Source organism: Molothrus ater, chromosome 4 (assembly GCF_012460135.2).
Source record: "Molothrus ater isolate BHLD 08-10-18 breed brown headed cowbird chromosome 4, BPBGC_Mater_1.1, whole genome shotgun sequence".
Taxonomy (NCBI): Eukaryota; Metazoa; Chordata; class Aves; order Passeriformes; family Icteridae; genus Molothrus; species Molothrus ater.
In genome coordinates, this window is record NC_050481.2 from 10,730,586 (window position 1) to 10,743,996 (window position 13,411).

The 13,411-nt window shown below is 46.2% G+C and overlaps 1 protein-coding gene across 1 annotated transcript in view; it reads right to left on the reverse strand.

Annotated features, from left to right (window-relative positions):
* SHROOM3 (shroom family member 3) overlaps positions 1 to 2,424 on the reverse strand; it is a 69,633-nt gene extending 67,209 nt beyond the window's left edge. The window contains exon 1 of the mRNA XM_036381593.2: positions 2,368 to 2,424. The gene's annotated coding sequence lies outside the window, so the exon portion shown is untranslated. The remainder of the gene's footprint in view (positions 1 to 2,367) is intronic.
* Positions 2,425 to 13,411: the final 10,987 nt, after the last annotated feature.

A 13,411-nucleotide genomic window follows, 5' to 3' on the forward strand; every position in this document is an offset into this window, starting at 1 on the left:
CCGTTGGACACTTAATGGCAGCGTTCTGGTCTCCTACACCCAAACAACGGCCGGGCTGGCTCTGCAGTGAGGAATCTGAATGCGATTTGCCTGTCGCTTGCTGATCACACAGGACGGGGCTCTTCAGGGCTAATTTGCATTTGCCTGCCAGAGTCACCGGGTTTTCCTTTTCCTGGGGGGTGTTACAGCAAGGATGATGGAGACAAAGGGGCAGATGCTGTGGGCCGGCCGTGTGCAGCTGGCCATCGCATTGTGCCGAGCTGCAGGGCTGCTCCGAGGCAGCCTGGGAAATGTGCTCCCTGCTCCCGGGCAGGCTCAGCCCAAAGCCAGCGCCACTCTGCTTCAGGCATGGGACTCGCCTGACCCTCCTAAATGCTCTCCTCCCAGAGCACCGGGGGATAATGTCATTTTCTAGTTCCTTTTTTTTCCAGTGCAGACATGGAGTAAGCCTTAAGTTGGAGGAAAGAATCTGACTTCTGCTAAAAGTCATTCGGGTGGCTGCATGTGCAGTCTTTTCTGTGCAGGCATGCAGGAAATTCTCCCTCCCTCTCTCTCACACACACAATGGTTTAGATTTGGTATTTACGAGCTTAAGTTGGAAATAAAGGAGGAATGAAGTTTCCAGGTGGCTCTTTCTTTCTTTAATCTTTGCTATGTTTCTCCCTCCCTGTCTTTTCTATCAGTCGTTAATCAAATTCCTGCTGTTACTTTTATTGAACAAAGGAGATGCTGGCACAGCCCTGAAGTGCCTCTGTACATGGGTTGCCCTCTAAAAGCCAAGTTGCTGCGATTTATTACTAAATGGTCCCTGCAGGCTGTAATTTATGAAAGGCAGAAAGAAACGTCCAAGCTTTGGCGACTGAGGTAAATGCTAATATCTGGTAATTCTTCAGCCACTTGGGTTTCTATGAGGTATTGCCTTTAGCCCTTTGAAGGCATCCAAAAGACTTCTCTTTAACACAGTATAGCACACCAGAGAAAACAGTAGCATCAGCTTGAGATTAATTTTTTCAGTTTGCTTGAACGGGGTGACCACCCAATCTCTTTAATTCAGGCATCTCTTCAAATTTCAGATGGGAGGTTCCTCTCATTGCTGCAGCCTGGGAACATGCACACTCCTGTAGGCATCAGGCCAGGCAGCAGGGTGGTGGGATCTGTGCTGTGAAACAACCTCTTCCTTCATGCTCTGGATCCTTGTCAGCTCCACTGCCTCAGGAATCTTTAGGGATACTCCCATGCCCACTAGTTTTGTCCCAGTATTCCACTAGCACCACTACAACCTGCATTGACAACTTTCCATAAGCACAGTGGATCAACACAGTTTAGATGAAAAAAACAGTTACAATTTCCCTTGAAGTGCACAGCTAAAGCTTTGGCCCATACTCAAAGATAAAACAACCCCAAACAAACTTCAAACTAAAGATATCCTAATAGCAATGAAGCAGCTAATGAGTTTAAAGATTAGTTTTAATGGGTTTACTAAAGGAGTTCATATGTCAGGAAATACTCTAAATCAAATCCAAGTTCAATGAACTTAGTTTTATGATTCGTGACCAATCTAGAAGGGCGGATAGGTGTGTGTACAACATACCTCAGGTTCTCCAAAGAATGCAAATTTGTGCAGGGCCACCTGGAGCTACAGTGATTGCCAGCACTGGAGCTGTACTAATCACCATCTCTCATGAAACACCCTCTTTCACATTCTCTCTCTGCTCCCTGCAATGTTCAAACGAGAGCATATCCCAGATTGTGGGGCTGGTCCATCTCTGTCCAGCAGTGATGTAAAGTTCGTGCCTGGTTTGCCACCCACTTTAAATGACTCTCAACTTATAAAAAAAAGGTGAAGGCCAAGAAGAGTGCCATGAACTTGAGCATGGATTCTTCCAGACTATGAAACTGCAAACTGCACCCTAGAAATCATGGTGCGGATATGAGTCAGAGCCCCTGATGGCGAAGACTCAGCATCCCAAGTGCATGTCATTGATATCACCCTTGGACACCGAGGGTGAGGATGGCAACATGCTGCACAGCTCTGGAGGCTCTCCCAAGTTCACCTCTCCTGTGAGCTCCTGGCACTTTTCTAGCCTGAAGTCTGAGAGCTTTGCTTAGATAGCACAACAGCCTCACAGTGACAGACCCCGAGCGCCGGCACAGCACCCGGCTCCCGGTTTGCTGGGAGATCGCTTAAAACAGCGCCCGAAAAATGCCCCCCCCGGCACTGCACAAACACTCGTTTGCTCTGAACTTTACGATGCCTGTGAGGTTTAGGACAGAGAGAGTCCCTAAAACTCCCGCCCTCCGTTCTCCCCAGCCCCGCGGCGCGGTGCAGCTGCCGGCCCGGCACGGAGCCGCGCAGAGGCCGCTTACCTTTGGAGCCCCCGGAGGCAGGCTCGGGATCTCCATCCCGCCCGAGGGGAGCGCGGGGCCAGCAGCGGGGAAGGAAGGAAGCAGCGGGAAGGAAGGGCAGCAGCGCCCGGGAGCGCGGAGCCGCGGCGCACAGGCAGCGCGATAACGAGCTGCGGGTACAGGTGCTGTGCACGCAGGCACCTCGGCACTAATCCCGCAGGAAAAGGCAAGAGGTTGGCTCGGCACAGGCAGCTCGGATTACTGCCCTCCTACCCGGCAGTCGTCAGCAGGCCTGACAGACAGGAGCAGAGACCGTGAGGAAAGGGGGAATGTGCTGAGTGAAAGTGCCAGTCAGCTCTGCCCCGGCCCCCCGCAGGTTTGGGCTTGGCCCCTCTTGTAATTAACACTGGGCTTTGCGGGGAGAGAGGAGAAAAGAAACTATATCCAAGGAAAAAATGTTTTCAGCCAGCCAGGAACTATCTATTGTTTCTCTCAAAGTTCACCCCTCACATTGCTAATGAACAATGTAACTGGGATAAGGGTGGGGGATAAACACGGTGGAGAGAGGTGCAGCAGGGATGTTGGTTCCTGTTGCTCACTGGCCCCTAAATTGGGGCTCAGCAATCGACTGCAGGGCTGAAAAAGATGACACAGAAGAAGGCTCTGGAAACTGGATGAAGTCCATGGAAATAATCCCAGAAAAGCACATGGCCCTCAATGCACTGGACCCATCCTGCTAATGAGGAAGCCAGCCTAATGCAGCATGGGAGGTTCAGGTGCTCTATACCCAGCTAGGCTGTCTTAACATCCAAGAGAAAACTGAAAACCTACATTAAATATACATTAAATGTATTAAATTAACATGCTTTTCCTACCAGGAGCAAAATGGTTCATTTCAGGCCAAACAGAACACACAATTGCATTTCCATTTAACCCTAAATAGTTCTCTTTTCCAGGCCAGCTGTAAAACCAAAACATTCACAGTCTCACCCCTACTGTTCACCACATTTTCTCTACTCCAATGTCCCCTTGACTTCAAGTAAAGGAAATACATCATCCTCTTCCACACAGTTACATTTTTGAATGCCTTCACATTTCACCTGACAATAGTAATCGTTTTCAAAAGCCTGGTAAACACAAAAGCCTAAGTGGTAACTTGGAGCTGAGTCTCTTTTCAGCTCCTGAAACATGCATTTTTTAACCACTATTTCTGATTTTCATTTCCTTCCACATTCTCAATAGGAAAAAAAAGTTATGGTTCATTATGCAGGTATAACGTACCTAAAAATGTTTTACATACATGCACTGAAGATCAGCCCTGCCTCCCTTCTAATGCCAAAGTCAGGCAGGAAGCTGAAGAAAGGAGGATTAGGAAAAAAAAAAGTTCTATATTCTTTGTCCATCTGTGTTTGGGTGAGTTATTCAGGCTGCTTTGCACTACACACAGGAAGAGTTGTGCATATAAAAGAGCATTTGATACTGTCTGTGCAGTGTCTGCTCTTCATTGTTCTTTTGCCTGAGATATTCCATGTATCCAGCCCTAAGGGAGAAGCAATTCCAAGGGATTTGGATGACCTGTACAAGCCCATTCATAAAAAACCGTAAAGGAGTTACAGTAATCACTACACCCTAACATCTGTTTTGCTGAAGTAAATCCAGGCAAACACAATTTATATCAGTAGGATTACATCAGTGTTCATTAACCTCTCCCGACCCTACCTCCCTTGCAGAGGAAACCTTGGACCAAGCAGGAAAAGCAAGGAAAAGATTTTGTGAAATGACTTTAAATTAGTAGCTGAGCAATGAAATATTCAACCTGGCTGTGGCTGGGTACACATGTACATCTGTCCACATCAATGGCACCCAAGCAAGAAACCCCTTAATCTGTATTTATAGTCAGCTCCCATGCAACTGCAGCTCCTTTACAGCACAGGGATGATGAAATGCAGCTATTCTCAGCTTTCCCTGCAGCTGCCCAGTGAAGGTATCACCCTGCACCCCTCTGCACCTGGACAGGTAACCAGAACCCCTGTCCAGTCCAAGTATTTGCCCTGTGGACTAAAGGTCACCTCCAGACCATGCCAGATAGTGAACAATGCATGGAGCGCTGGGAGAAGACATGCTTGTTTGTCTGAGTTTCCATATTATTGTGATCTGATCCAGCTCCAACCTAATCCTTGGGAAATTCCAAAAAAAGGAGATTCATGCTGTAAATGTACTTTGTATGGCACTGGCAGAGATTTCCCAGCTTTTCCAGAGTCACTTGCTGACAAATACAACCCCAGGCTGATTATTGCCTGAAGAAGGCAAACTAATCCACAGGTACAGGGTGAGAGGAGCAGCTAATTGGAATGGCAGTCACTGGAAATTCCTGGGTTTCTAATGCAGCTTCAGCTGGGGGGTCAGTCTGTAACATCCCAGCAACCATAACACATCATGGCGGCTGGCATTTATTTCTTTCCAAGGCATTTGCCCACTGTTCCTATCAGTGACCTAAAAGCTTTTATCCAAAAATTGTATCTAGATCTCCCTTACATTTACTAAAACCCTATAATTCCTGAACTGTAGCTAATTAAATCCTAGACAGTAAGGATTTGCCAGGGATTTAAAAGTTAAATTCTGTTCCCCTCTCAGCTGTCTGTCCCTTCCTAATGAGGCAGGGACTGCAAACATTTCAGTGAATGCATGGGAAACTCATCTATGAAAATACTGATGCTTGAGATATTTAAGACTGACCAGTTTGATCCAAGACACAAGGAATTGTTAAGGCCTTTCCTTACCAGGGTGTACAGGGCTTGGAAATCCCATCCAAACAGTGGGTGAGGCCCCTGGTGGGCTTTGGCTGGTCACACCCATTGGCATTACGTGAGGAGCTGCAGCCCCAAGCAAAGGCTCATTTTTTCAGTGATAAAAAGATGCACTTTGAAAGAGCTGAGACACAAGGAGACATGAGCAGGGGCACGCTGGAAAGCCAAGGAGGAGCTCACAACAAACAGAAACCAGCGCTAGACACAGACCACCCTGGCAGCCCTCGGATGCCAGCTTTGGCCTCTAAGCTGTCAGTTAAACATTCCATGTGCATGAATCCTTCCTTTCTGCCATTTCCCCAGCCATCAGCACGGAACAAACCCAAGCACACCGCAGAGCAGCTCTTTGGGAAGGCGCTGCTGCACTGCTGCAGAGAGGGGCATGGGCCAGCACCAATTCTCATTCATTTCATTCACAAAACTCGGATTTATTTGATGCAATTTTTTGGCACACTGTCAAATACGGCACAAAATTACATTAGTGTCATAAGAGGAAAGGATTAGTGGACAGACTTCTTTGAAGAATTGTGTTGGCACTTGTCTTTTTGTAAAAATGCCAGCAGCTTCCCCTCTCTCCAGGAATAGCCCATTTTCTCCTGGTCAATGAGGGAAATCACTGCTCAGTGAGGGTCTAAGCCAAAGCCTTTTGGAGTCTGTGGGAATCTTTCCACAGATTTCCATGGTCTTGAATCAGCTCTGAGCCGCAGATGTCAGCTTTGCTGACATCTTCCTCCTGCCCTTCCACACCTCCATAGGGTCATTTATCAGGTGGAGTGCAAGACTTTTCTCCTGTACTTTTTCCTAAAGCCTCAGTTATAGTAATTTGCTGCCAAACCAAGAACAACTCTGCAGCTATGGCCTAAGTGCAAGTATTCAGGATGTCTAGGTTTAATTCCTGATCTTGCCACTGAGGTGTTAAAGGAGTTGATTAGAACCAGATCTGTCTGAAAACACAGCCCTGGCCCTGGGAGGCCCATGCAGCCTAGCACCTTCTCGCTCCCAGCACCACCCCCAGGTCTCATCATTCAGGCAAGGGGGCCCAGGGCCAGGGATGTACCAAGAGAATTACCAAATAACCCAAGTGATGCAGGGAATCTGTAGGGAAGCATGAAAACAAACATGCAGATTATGGTCATAGCCAAGGATAAACTTAATCCTTCCTTTTTGTACAGTTTTTTAGCACAACAGGAAAAGGAGGATGTTTTCTATCCCCACTCCTCCTTTATTTGACTTGTATTTTTAGTCTGAGGTTCTTTGAGAAGGAAAAGAATTGCGGGCACTGCTAAGCCTGAGGCAGACACAAACCACTACCACTGAAAACAGAAAATCAACCACCTTGCATACTGATCTTCACTACAATATTGTGTACACCACATAAATAATACTTGAACGGGCTTCTTGCAGTCACTGGTGTCAGAATGACTGGATAAATGCTAAGAGCACACATGTGCATCACGGAGCAAGCAGCTTTGCTGCAAATCACAGCTAGTTTGAGATTTATGCTTTGTCCAGTCTCACTGGCTCTGCAAACGCAAGTGTCACCATCACATCCCAATCTGTGCTGGCCTGAGCCCTGAAAACAACACCCTGGAAGAGATCTGCAGGGCCCTTGCACATTGGTATGGGCAGAACAAGGGCCTAAAACCCTGTTAATACTCTGCAGAACATTTTTCACAGCTGTTCCACCAGCAAATATTAATAAAGTTTTGCATTAATTAACCCAGCCTGAAGCTGGATCCCTCTGCAGAGCACTGTCCCCTGAACAAGAAGGACTGCACGGGCTGTGCCCTGTGCCTGCCCTGCAGCTGCAGTGCTGAGGAGTGACCTGTGGGAGGCTTTGGCTGGGCAGTGTTTGTGCTGGAAAGGCTGTGTGGGACTTGTCCCCTGCGGCCAGGGTCCCCTTGGTGGCACTGCCCCATGTGCCACCACGCCTGGCTGCCCTAATTGCTGCTGTTAGGGACAGGCTGCATGTCCAGCCATGTAAACAGTGTGATGCTCCCGCAGCCATTCCTGCCCACTGACCTGCGCTAAAGCCTATTTTTGGCAACTGCTCCAGGCCACTGTAGGGGCTGTAAAGCACACAAGGCCCTGCCCGTGGTTTGAGCCTTATCTTCAGCTGATGAAGGCATGCACAACACAATTAGATCAGACTGATAGAACTGAAAAGGACCTTTTTGTAATTGCATCCAACTCTGCTTGGATACTGCAGTTGGAGAGGAAGCAACAGAAAAAAAAACAGGTTGGAAATAATGATGTATTTCACAACAAACCAGCTAAGTCTTACTCCTTTTGTAGCTGTATCTTTCAAACAGCTTTTTCTCCACCTGGTTAAAGATCAACTGAGTATCAAAACCTCTGTAAGGCAGTTTGCTGAGAACAGTAGGCCAGCCTCCTGCTACAAAATCCAGCAAACTGGTCTCTCCAGTTTCCCATTGTGATTCACACCCACTGCTCCAAATGGGCAAACCCTGAGCAAAGCGACCTCCCCAGCATCAGCCTGTGAATTCCTCAGGCCTGATGAAACTGGTTGTTGTCATGCCCATGGTGAGAGACATTTGTCGCCAGCAGTGGTTGAGACACTCTGAGTCACTCCCTGGGCTGCAGAGCAGCTCCTGCTCTGGCTGCTTCTGGCCTCAGCACGATGGAGTGAGCATCAGCAAGGCCCCTCAGAGCACACCAGCTGCAGGCCTGAGGTGTACAGGAATGAACACACATATCTGAGTCCATTGTCCTGGAAATGAATGGGCAAAACCAGTGAGGAATGGGCAGAGAGGCAGGACCTGGCTTTGGGAACAGCCTTTGAAACAAGGGAGGTGTGAGCAGCTGTGCTAAAGAAGCAGAGAAAATGGAACATTTGAAAACTGTCACTGAGGGCTTCTGAGCTGGCGACAAGACAAACAAAATGCAGCTAGAGAGCATCTGTGAAAACTGTTCAGCATTTATCTCCCAAATAAAGATCCTCTTAGGGAATAGGCACAGGATTTACTTAACACTGGGGCTCATTAGGGCATTCTCTGCCTCTGCCCTACTCGAAGTCTGTGAGCAAGGAAGCAGAAAGTGTATAAATTCACAGCTTCATGTCTCTCCTCCCGCAAGTTCCTCCCTGGGAACAGCAGGACATTTGCACAGGAGTGAGAGGCAGACTGTGGTCCTCATGTACTAAATACTCTGGTGCTGGTCATCTGAGATAGATCATTTTTCTTACTGTTACTTATTGTAGCCTTTTATCTTGCCCTGAATTTTCCCTAATTTTGCCTTCACATTCCCTTCTTTCAAACTATTCCCACCTTGTCCCTCCATTACACTGATCAATCAAACCTGAGTTGATGAAGACTGATGATGACACATCAGTTGTGACATTCCAAGGGAAGTACCACATCATTGCATCAGCCAGTCTGCAGACCTGCAAGGTGTTGTAACATCTACTTTTGCTTAGTAACACATGGAGAGGCTCACCCTTTAAGTACGAAAAGCTTACCTTTGTCCTGAAATAAAAACCAAGATTAAATAGCAATCTGAGTATGCTGTGTGGGCTATGGCACAATACATATGATTTAAAAAATGTGTGCTTTCTGTCTGGTATGATGGTTGGCGTCAGCACCACACAGTTACAGAGAACTTCTCAGGTTTTCATTTGGAAAACAAACAGCTAAACCCTCAAAAACATGCTGACCTGGAATATGCTCTGCAGAGAGCCAGAAGCACATACACCAAGCAGACTTTGCTGTTGTTTGTATATGACTTGTAAGGAGTAAAGTCCATGTCTGTGGAAGTTTGTGTCACCCCATAAGGAAGAGTTTCTGTTAATACTGAGAGCACTGAAAAACTCAGGTTACAAACAGGTCAGGGAGTATTCAAACTACTGGTACTTGCAGCAAGCAACTGTAATCCATTTCATTCAATCATTATGGCAAGTTTACAAGAATCATCACCCCACGAATTTCAAAAATACTTTATTTTCAGATGATGTAGTACTGCAGATCTCCAGCCAACCATTTTATCTCTTCTTACCTTCTAGAACTGGAGATGAAATCTCTTCTTCTACCCTGACCTGTGTGCTGAGTCTGGCCACTTGTGGTGATGGGGTGAATTCAGAGAAACTTGTGACCCACTGCCCAGGGAGCAGTCAGGACCTCACATTTCCTGATTTTTGCTGCTTTCATGCCAGCACTGCAGGGTGAGCTGGGACTGGGTCAAATTACCTGAAGGCTGGGCTCTTAGTGCTTAATTACAATTTTCCAGTTCTAAACATATGGATTATCATTGAGCTTTAAATGTGCACAATGGATTCAAAGTACCTTGGCAAGGGGATGGTATGTGAATGTAATACCTCTAAAAGTTAATGTGCTTGATCCTTCTATTGGTGATGAATGAAGCAATGAAAGACTCCCAACCAATTTTTTTCATGTTCACTATAGTAATTCAATCCAGAAAAGCATCAAAACCCTTTGCATTTCTTCAAAGAGGGAAAAATAGGTGGAAAGGTGTTGGGAATATAAAAAATGCAGAGAAACTATTGCATTGCAAAACAAACAGGTTCTGTTTCCACAGTTTTGCTAAAGTAGCTTGAATTAAACATTTGGATTACAATCTACATAGGCTTAAAGTAAAAACCAAATCCAAAAGGTATTTTTGGAAAACAGTCAAATTGCAATGAACTCCTTTTGCAAATCCTCTCCCAGTGGGTGCACAAACCATGTAACAGTTCTGTACATGAATATTCAAAATTTGCTGTAAGGTTGCCTAAAGATGTTTTAGTTAAACAACCAAAGAGAGTCAGCAAAAGCACAAAGTACAGCCCAGAGAGCAGGACAGTGCTGTGCTGATCTTTACCCAGACTTCTTTTCTCCAGTGTGGAGCTTGAGGACAGAGCTCTCCATAAAGTGACACCAGCTATCACTTAACTGGCACAGAAAGAAACTGAACATGGCCACAGCAAAAGACATAGGTAGCATTTCTATTAAGGTTTAAAAAAAAAACAAACAACACAAATTCCAGACCCAAACATCTTGGATTCAGAATCCTCTATCACTCACCCGCAGAACACCAAACAGCTCCAAATCTTGATGAGGCCAGTGGAAATCTTTCTGCTGCCACAGCAACAGTGACAGCATGCAGAAATGAGGCAAGAGCTATGTACAGAACTGTCACCCTTTGACAGGGAGCTCCAGGGACATGGGAGGAAGATGGGACTACTGCCTGTACATCACTGAACAGGGATCCTAGAATGTCATGTGCACATTGCAGGAGCTCCGTCCACATGGCAGGGGAGCAGTGCAAGAGAAATGGGTGTTTCACATGCTTGGACTTATCAGTGACAAAGGAGCCCTAGAAATATTGGTGAAAGAACAAGCATTTGACCTTGGGCTCATGCCTGTGCACTCAAAACAAGGCTTGTGCTAGGATTAGACCAAGCCATAGGGCTCCAGCTGGAGAAGTGAGGGGCATGGCTGGGTGGCCTGTGGGGCAGGAGGAAGGCAGGGAATGACTGTGGCTCTTGCCTACCTGCGGACGACAAGCTTCAGCTTCTTGTAGGAGCCTTTCACCAGGGAGATGGCCTCTCTCCTGGAGCTGCTCAGCTCCACCTCATTGATGTTCACCACTTCATCACCAGCCTGCAGCTTGGAAGGCAGGGAATCTGCCTTCCCTCCCTCTTCAATCTGCACAGGAGAGAAGGGAGAAAGTGAGACGTGCCTGACATGGTTTGGCTTTCACCTGAAGAGCTGAGAGGGTGTTTCTGTTCAAGAATTGATCTACCAGCCCCAAACTCTGCTCTTGGATTAAAAAAACCCTTTGCCAGCCAGCTCACTCAAAGGTCTGTGCTTGCCATCCCTACATTTCTTATAGAAAGGAGTTTGGAATCAGCAGCCAGATGAGCTCTGCCAAGAAGCACTGCTTAGAATAAGCCTGAAAAGTCTTTGTTATTTGGAAGCAGTGAACTCCAGCAAAACAGCCATGGAACGCCTCTTGATAAGAGCACCCAGGCACCAGCCCAAGGGCAAAGCCAGGATTAGAAGAGCTTGGATGTGATTTTGTTTGTTCAAGCTCTCCTTTGGGGTCCAGATGCCTGATGAACAACAGCTTCTTTCTTACTGGCCAGCAGCAAAGCAGGAGCACTCAGGTGTAGGTAGTTAATGAAGTGCAGCATCTCTGTAGGGTTTTTCAGCTAGGGATATAAAGAAAGTTGATAATTATTTGAATTTTATGAGAAAGTAAGCAGTCTGCTCCAGGCTATGGAGTGGCAAGGCTAGAAGCAGAGTCCCTGGGCATTTGCCTCTGCTTTGTATGGCCCATCATGTACACAGTGTAGCAACTCCCCATCTGTGTGCCAGTAGAAATACACAAGGCAGAGGAGAAGAAAATCTGGCCCAGGATCTGGGAATTGCAGCCTTGTGCACTAATGCACTCTCTCTGCAAAGGCATGCACTAGCATAGCAGAGGGCCAGGTTAGGCACTGCAAATGCTGAGTTCCAGGAGACGTGGGAGTGCCATCAGCTCCAAGTGCAACTGATAATTACTTTGACCGCAAAACCTGCCACCACAACACCTGCTTTTCAAAGCACCCTGCAGTCCCCGCTCAATAGAGGCTGTGACCTGTGTTAGCAGATGCCACGGGACCCACATGTTCCCTCCTGCGGAACATCTCCTGGCACAGCAGAAGGAGAAGCACTTCCTTCAGGCACTCACCTCCCCAGACATCCTGCTGACACAAAGAGATGTGGCTGCATTGGCTCTGCCTCAGATCCCGGCAGGAAGGGCAGCTGTGTGCAGGGGTGAGATTTTCGGGCCAGTGGAATTGCAGGCATACTTCTGGAAGTTGCTTTTATTTCAAGTCAGGCCAAGCAGTGTGTAATTAAGCCATGCCCCAGATTTGTAACTCAGCACATGCAGACACACAGGTTTTTACCTGGGCATTAGTTTTGGTGTTGAATGGCATTTTGGTGTTTTGGTGTTGAATGGTGATTTCTCACTGGCAAAGCTGGTTCCTTCTAACCAAGGAATTCCAGCCCAGGTACCTTCTAAAATGTAAAATCTGACTTCCCCAAACATCAGCCAATAAAGTCTCCAAACCCCCTACAAAGAGAGGTAAAAATCATTGTCATTCATTTTACCAGAAAGTCATTCCACTGATGAATGAGTTTTTTCTTTTCTTCTTAAGAATGAATAAAACCACAGGAATGAACCTTCCCATAAAGAGCCTTGTATCACAATTACCAGGAAGGGTGAGAGATGAAACATTAGCCCTTGCTGCCAGTATAAATAAATAACAAATGAAAAATGCAGTATTGCTGCAGTTTATTGCTGCTGTAAAGCAGAACAGGTGGGTATCATTTCAATGAAATACAATAGTGGGGTACTAGGGGTTAGATTAACTTGTGATATAGTCAACAGAAGGGATTTAATGTTTGGTTTTGCTTTATGTTACAGCATGTATACTGGAGAAAAGTACTGCTTGGAAAAATATGTTTTGTAACAAATACCAGGTACTTCAAAGGCTGTGATACTCATCAGAAGCATTTGTATTCATTTGTGCCTGGAGGAACCCTAACCTTAAAAAAATCAGCAAAATCATGATCTGTGCTTTATCATCTAACAATTCAAATTGTAATTATATATTTGAGGTTTTTCACTTCACAGGAACACTTCTAAGGTTGTCTTTGCAACTACAGGGGCTAGACCTTCCTTTTTCTCCTTTTGCAGTGAAAATGGACTTTTGGATTCTTCCATATTCACCTTTATAAAGAATGTGAAATCAAACACTTTCAGGGAAGACTAAACCCTGCAATACTTCTGATCATGCTGATAACGTTATTAACTGGTCTGAAAGAAATCTTTCTTCAAATCCTGATGCATTCCAGCTTATCCCTACGCCAAGGGCTCTTAAACTGCAGCCTGCAAGGCCAAGCAGCCAGCCACAGTACCAGAGTAAAGGATGCCTTGAAGGAAAGTTTGTTAGCATGGGTAGAGTCATCTGCAAGTTACTCCAGAGGCTGGAAGTGAATTGCTTTGCTCCTGTGTGCTTAAACTATCCATAAGCAAGACCTAAAACCAGACCCACATTCTGCCTTTGGAAGGTTTAGATAGCAGTTTCAAACCCGTATTACTTACGGACTTAGAGAAAATATAAATGGAGATGTGGACTGACATTTTATTGTTGACACTGTTCTCTCATCTATTACTAACCTGTTAGCATCCTCATCTCTCATCTACCCAGCTGGGGTTACGTGCACACAAATTCCTGAAAGTTCCTGGAAGAA